The sequence below is a fragment of the Macrotis lagotis genome, chromosome X, assembly GCF_037893015.1.
Source record: "Macrotis lagotis isolate mMagLag1 chromosome X, bilby.v1.9.chrom.fasta, whole genome shotgun sequence".
Lineage (NCBI taxonomy): Eukaryota > Metazoa > Chordata > Mammalia > Peramelemorphia > Peramelidae > Macrotis > Macrotis lagotis.
The window spans coordinates 55,810,037-55,817,264 of record NC_133666.1 but is presented as its reverse complement, the minus strand read 5'-3'; the positions used below and the strand labels follow the sequence as shown (position 1 = coordinate 55,817,264).

Here is a 7,228-nt window from a genome sequence, read left to right as displayed (position 1 = left end):
AGTATTGATTCCTGATTTCTGGTAAATTCAACAAACTCCCTGAATTCTATTCTTTGTCTGAAGGATTTGTTCTCCTCAGAGAGTTTTCTTATCTCTTTTTCCATTTTTGCTTTTTCAAGCATTCTTCTCAATAACTTTTTGAACTGTTTTATCCATTTGACCTAAGCTGTTTTTTAGCATACTATTTCCTTCAGCATTTTTTTGGATTTCCTTGACTAAGCTGCTGACTTCATTTTCATGTTTTTCCTGCATCTCTCTCCTTTCTTTTCCCAGTTTTTCTTCCAACTCCCTCATTTGATTTTCAAAGTCTTTTTTGAGCTCTATCATAGCCTGAGCCCAATTTCTGTTTTTCTTGGAGTCTTTAGATGCAGGAGCTTGTGCTTCCTCATCTTCAGACTTAGTATTTTGATCCTTCTTGGGCTCCTAAGCAAAATATTTCTCAATGGTCTTCCTCTTGTTTCTTTGCTTGTTCATTTTCCCAGCCTAAGCCTGTTTTTGGGGGGTGCTTCCTGAGCTTTTGGGACACTCCCACAAGGGTTTAAGTGTGTGAGGTTCTGTCCTCCCTCCTGGTCTGTGAATGACCATATGCATCCCCCTCTGCCACAGGGCCGAGGTGCGGGGGGGGCTGTTGTTCTATGGGGGGGCCTAGACTGGGATCAGGATCTGAATGTCAGAGCCCCAGAGTCCTGTTCCAGGGGCAGAGGACAGAGCTCTGCAGTCTCTCTCTCTTCACTACCCTCCCTCAGCTCAATGGGCTCATGCCCTGGGGGCTCCTGTTTACTGGCTCCTCCTGCTTCTGTTTCCGGATCTAGGCTGCTGAAAGACCAAGCTGCTGGCTGTGTGCCCTGAGGGCTGGGCTCCACGTGCTCACTCTGGCAGAGGTCACCCGCTGTTCCCCCACTTTGTGCCAGTGCTCCCCGGGGTGCAGCTCAGGAGACTCCCCCGCTGCTGTGAGCTGAGGCTCCCAGTACCCTGGGGCTGCCTCCGGGAGGCTGAAGTTCTTTGGCTCTGGCAGGCCACCCCTCTGGTGGGCCGCCCCTCCAACCCTGGGGAGCAGAGCCTTTCTGCTCTTTTCCAGGTTACCTTGAGTAGGAGAATTTCCTCTCTGGGTCCCTTTGTGGGTTCTGTCTCTTGAAAGTTTAGTTAGAGTCCTTAGCTGATGAATTTTATCAGAGAGCTCCTAAGACTCGATCCCTTCTTGTCGCCATCTTGGCTCCCTAAAGTTTCCTTTTAAACTTTTTCGTTATTGTTTCAGCAGCAAAGGGTCGACAGAAGTCTGCTAAAGACTCATTCTTCTTCATGGGAGAGAAAACACAAAGATGGGAATGACCAAAAGCAGAGTCATGAAGAAATTGCTGGTACTTCTACATTACATAAATGAGGAGAAGTAAAGCAATCATGAAATGCCAAGACCAGTTCTTAAACAGATCAGTATCTGAAATTGAAGTTTCACTTCTTCATAATGGGTCATCAGATCACCCCACGAAGTTTCCATTTCATGTTCTCATCTATTATGGTAAGTTCACATTTATATATGACTATTGTTAAGAGATAGAAGTTAATCAGCACTTTCTGCTATGTAAAAGTGGTGATATTTCTTCCATTCACTTGTTTTGGTGCAGGAATTGAGGCTAGTGGTTGTCAGCTAGTTGTGTAGAATTGCTCATGCTGTCCAACTATCATTTTTGAAGACTGATGCCAAGGTTTATTGCCTCCTTAGGGAAACATGGTGTTTGAGATGTCTATTTCCAGAAGGTCTTTTCCTGAGCAATCTAGACTCTGCTTAAATAGATGTATCTTAGCCTATCTGCATGTTCTATAGTCAAAAAAAAATAAAGTGGTCATACTTGACCTTTTCTCCTCATCTCACTCTTACTTGATCTTTTTTGCTTGCTTGTTTTTGTGAGGCACTGGGGTTAAATGACTTGCCCAAGGTCACACAGCTAGGCAATTATTAAGTGTCTGAGGTCCTATTTGAACTCAGGTCCTCCCAACTCCAGGGCCAGTGGTCTATTCACTGTGCCACCTAGCTGCCCCAAGGATTGGAAAATCTATTTTTTTAGGTCATGGGGTTAAGTGACTTGCCCAAGGACACAGCTAGGCAATTATTAAGGATCTGGGGCCAAATTTGAACTCAGATCCTCCTGGCTTCAGGGCCAGTGTTCTGTCCACTGTGTCATCTAGCTACCCCTTCCTACCTAATCTTAATGAGAGAATAAGTGTTGCCTCAGTCAAAATATGGCCTGGGAAGACCTAGCTTTTTAAAGTACAGTGTCTCCCACTGTATCCAGGATCATCTTTAGTCATTGTGATACTTATCTGACCACTGAACCCAGGGGGCTTTGGAGGAAAAAGTGAGGTTTATTAAATGTTTCCAGAGTTGACTGTCTGAGGGTTTTATTATGTGCACTCTTTTGCCTGTAAGCGCTTTCATTTCTCACACATGGAAACATCATTTAATACTGGGGTGAATTGAGTTCTCGATGTCTCATTTTTTTTTGGAGCAAGAACTATAATCAATAAGTCCATAAGAAGTTGGTATGTATCAGGCACAGGGAATATTAAGACAGCAGTGAAGTTCCTTTAGGAAATTATTCCTTCAAGAGAGATGGTATGCACGTATCTTGTGAGAATGCTGTATAAAACTAGAAGTATTTGCATATATACATTGATACAAAAATGTTTAGAGACTGAGGTGAATGCATTCCTGGCATGGATACATACAAGGCATGGAGGCAGGAGATTGAGTGTTGTATATGAGAAATAAGAAGGTCGTTTTGAATGGATTATAGGGAGCACAAAGGGAAGTGATATGTATTAAGACTTCAGAAATAGTTGGGAACAAGTTCGTAAAGTGTATTGAATGCTGAATTAAATGCTAAAAATAATAGTTGATCTTTGAACCTAACTGTAGATGATATAAATAACATGACTAGATCTGGTTTTTAAGAGACTCCCTTTGGCTGGGACATGGAGTGGGGAGGGGTGAAGCATGAAGGCCAATAAGGGGAGTATTGCAATAGCATAGGCCCCTGTGCGACTGGAAAGAAGATGCTATACATAAGTTTAAGTGGAAACTAAGCTTTGGTAACAAAATACAAACGTAGCCATGGTGAGAAAGTAAGAAGTTCAACATGGCACCAGGGTTGCCAGCCGGCTGACTAGCATTATGGCACTGCTTTCAATAAAAATAAGGAAGTTTATAAGAGCACTGCAGTTAGAGTAAAAACCATCATTCTTCCGAAATGAAGATGTTTGGGGGGCATCCAGTTGACAGGTGGTATCACTCTGGGGATTGAGAGAGAGAGAGAGAGAGAGAGAGACAGAGAGAGACAGAGACAGACACTAGATTTGCCTATATAGATCTGCAAGGTACAGCATATAAATGATAATTCAACTCACAAGAACTTTTGGGGTTACAAAGTAAGAATATATGTACTGAAAAGGAACATATTTCTTGACTTAAGGTCAGAATTCACATCGCTGCAAAAGTGTATATAAGAAAACACAAAGTTGACTTCTGGTCCAGACACTTACTAGCTATGGCTAGTCCCAGTATGTAGATTCCATTCTGAGATGTGGTTTGATGACATGTCTGTAATTTATGGCTTTAGAGAGTTGCATGGTGGTAGTGAGAGGCCACATAGACCTGCCATAGAGCCAGTTGGTGTCTGTGGAAAAGCTTGAACCTAGGTCTGCTTGACTTCAAATCCATTTTATTTTGTTTACTTCTCAATGAATACATAAGGAAGATATTCTGTAATAATAGTACTTGAATTTTGTTTTCCCATGTGTTTCTCTGGCCAACCTGCTCCTCATCCTTTCTCCTCTTATGCCTTGGTTTGCCAGTTGGTTCCTCCACCCCAATTAAGCTCAGTTTGGCTCACAGATTTTGCCATTTTTGTAACAAATGTTTCCCCGGCTTCTTCATGGAATTATAGGAACATGTTCCCTCCTTCCTTCCCATTGAGTCAGCTGGTAGGATCAAAGGAAATGGCATGGCATCTTTGAAGGACATTATGAACTGTACCAAAATTGGATTTGATTGGTTGGTAGCATTATCATTCCAGCATTCCTGGAATAACTCTGCAGATAGATGGAGAAGCAGGAAGTAGTCCTAACTTTGTCACAGGGATCCCTGAATACTTTGGTTAAACTGTTTTTGCCTTTATCTCCTAAACATGCTTTACACTTACTAGTAGATATCTTCCTTATTGGTGAGCAAGATCCCTGACTTCCAGGACTTTGTTGTTTTATAGATTTATACATTCCACAAGAAGCCTTATATCTGCATTGCTTAATCAGATGTTTGTGATATTGAATTGAATTCTAGATTCTTGAGATAGAAGCCATCATTGGATTTAACCTTGTCTTTATGCAGGTGAGGCATTTTCTTATCCCCCAAAAGACAACTAGGGCAGGAACCTTATGTTTTGACTTGCTTGGTAAGATATTGAATCCCTGTCAACATGATTTAGCAGATTTTTTCTCCATGTCTAGGAATTAGCTTGAGGGCAGTAATTGCAAGGGAGGTCAAACCCAGGTGGTCTGGTTTGTAGATATGCTGCCTTTTACTACAAACATTCTTCTGTAGCCCCAGATACGGACAAATCCTTGTTTTCAGAAAGTACAGAGGTAGATGTCTGGAACCTAGCTAATGGGTCAAATAATGCAAAAGGCACAGTAGCACTGAAATGGAAACAAAATGAAAGAATTTCTCACAGGAGAAAACTTCACAGAAATACTATTGAGATATTGAAATTATGAGTAATTGAAAATTACTCATTGAAAGATATTAGAGCTATTGAAAGAATGAATAAGATTAAATTGGACTCCATTACTATGAATGAAAAATTTTGAAGTAAAAGAGAGGAGAAATCTCAGAAGAAAAAAATATTAACAATACCAAAAAAGAACATTTCATTCCCCCGAAGAGAGCATGGCACAAACATAACCTCCAGAGTGACTTACCAGTTCAGTAAAAGAATATTTTGTATCTATAATTACAGAGATAAAAATCTCTTCAGAACATAAAAAAGACAAACAAGAGAATCAAAAACTTAGAACAGATGGTAAAAAAAAATAAAATAAAATAAAGTAATGAACTCTGAAAATAGAAACTGGCCAAGACAGAACCTAAAAATTCAAAGATGGAAGAACAAGAATCAGATTTTAAAAAAAGAGAGAGAGAGAGAAAACTAAAAGAATACTTGAGATACTACAAACCAAAACTATCAAACTAAAATGCAAAGCTTTGGAGGATAATTGAAGAATTATTGCCCCACCAGCAAAAGTATGATGAAACAAAGAACTTAAGTGCCATGCTCCAGTAAACAATATAAGAAAAGGATAAAGAAATATTGAAAATAAAAGGAAAAGTGCAAATACATAGAATTCACATGGTAACGTTAGAGATTCTAAATTTAATTATTCATAAATGTAGTTGCTAATTTCTGTAACAATTAAAGAAGGTCAAATTTTTATTCTATCCAGTAAGTAGAAAGATAGAAGATATATACCTCCCAGTTATAGTTCTCGTCTTCCATACAGGTGCCAAAGTGATTTTCCTAAAATGCCCATCTAATCATGTCAACCCTTTCCCCATGCAACATAAACTCCAGTACCTCCCTATTACCTCTAGACTCTAATATCAGTTACTCTGCTTGGATTTTAAAATTTTTTGAAACCCAATCCATTCTTATGTTTCTTACTTTCTTAAAAATTACTCTTCTTCCAGATGGAGAACATCACTAAAAACAAACTAGATGATTTCGATGACATTAAATTAAAAAGCTTTTGCACAGACAAAACCACTGTAACCAAGATTAAAAGAAATGTAGTAAACTGGGAAACAGTCTTTACAATTAATGTTTCTGACAAAGGACTCATTTCTAAAATATACAGAGAACTGAGTCAAATTAAAAAAAAAAGCATTCCCCAATTGCCAAATGGTCAAAGGATAAGTAAAAGCAATTACAGATGAGGATATCCATAGTCATATAAAAATTGCTCTAAATTGTTACATATAAGAGAAATGCAAATGAAAGCATCTTTAAGGTACCACCTCATACCTCTCAGACTGGCCAATATGACCAGAAAGGAGAGTGATCAATGTTGGAAGGGATGTGGGAAATCTAGGACACTATTACATTTTTGGTGGAGTTGTGAATTCATCCAACCTTTCTGGAGAGCTATTTGGAACTATGCCCAAAGGGCAATAATAATGTGCATACCCTTTGATTCAGCAATATCACTACTGGGTCTATACCCTGAAGAGATGATGAAAAAGGGTAAAAACATCACTTGTACAAAAATATTTATAGCAGCCCTGTTTGTGGTGGCGAAGAATTGGAAATCAAATAAATGGGGGAATGGCTTAGCAAACTGTGGTATATGTATGTCATGGAACACTATTGTTCTATTAGAAACCAGGAGGGATGGGAATTCAGGGAAGCCTGGAGAGATTTGCATGAACTGATGCTGAATGAGATGAGCAGAACCAGAAGAACATTGCATGCCCTAACAGCAAGATGGGGTTGATGATCAACCTTGATGGACTCACTCATTCCATCAGTGCAACAATCAGGGACAATTTGGGGCTGTCTGTGATTGAGAATAACCATCTGTATCCAGATAAAGAACTGTGGAGTTTGAACAAAGACCAAGGACTATTACCTTTAATTTAGAAAAAAAAACCTGATATCTTATTGTCTGATCTTGCTATCATAGTTTATGTTTCTTCCTTAAGGATATGATTTCTCTCTCATCACATTCAATTTGGATCAATGTATACCATGGAAACAATGTAAAGACTGGCAAATTGCTTTCTGTGGGGGATGGAGGGAGGGAAGTAAGTTTAGGGGAAAAATTGTAAAACCCAAAATAAATAAAATCTCTAAAAAATTACTCTTTTCCATGAGCTCTATAATCCATTCACACTGGTATTCTTGCTTCTCCTAGCACATAGAATTTTCCATCTCTGGACTCCATACCTTTGAAATGGCTATCTTCCATTTCTGGGACATGCTGTATCTTCACATCTGTTCTTTGAATCCCTATTATGTTTAAGATTAGCCATTGGCTCAAAGGCTACTTTCTAGATGAAGCCTCTCCTTATCCCTCCCACCTGCCAGTACAATCTCCACCACCACCACCACCCTGCCCTAATCACCTTGGTTTATTTAGTGTTTATTCTGTACATGTCTTCCCTGATTAAAAAAAAAATACA

The 7,228-nt window shown here is 39.3% G+C and overlaps 1 long non-coding RNA gene across 1 annotated transcript in view; it reads left to right on the top strand.

Moving 5' to 3' along the window:
* Nucleotides 1-1,025: 1,025 nt before the first annotated feature.
* The window catches only part of LOC141500542 (uncharacterized), a 457,510-nt gene continuing 451,307 nt past the window's right edge, over nt 1,026-7,228 (top strand). Inside the window, exon 1 of the long non-coding RNA XR_012471956.1 lies at nt 1,026-1,516. This is a non-coding gene — a long non-coding RNA (uncharacterized LOC141500542). The remainder of the gene's footprint in view (nt 1,517-7,228) is intronic.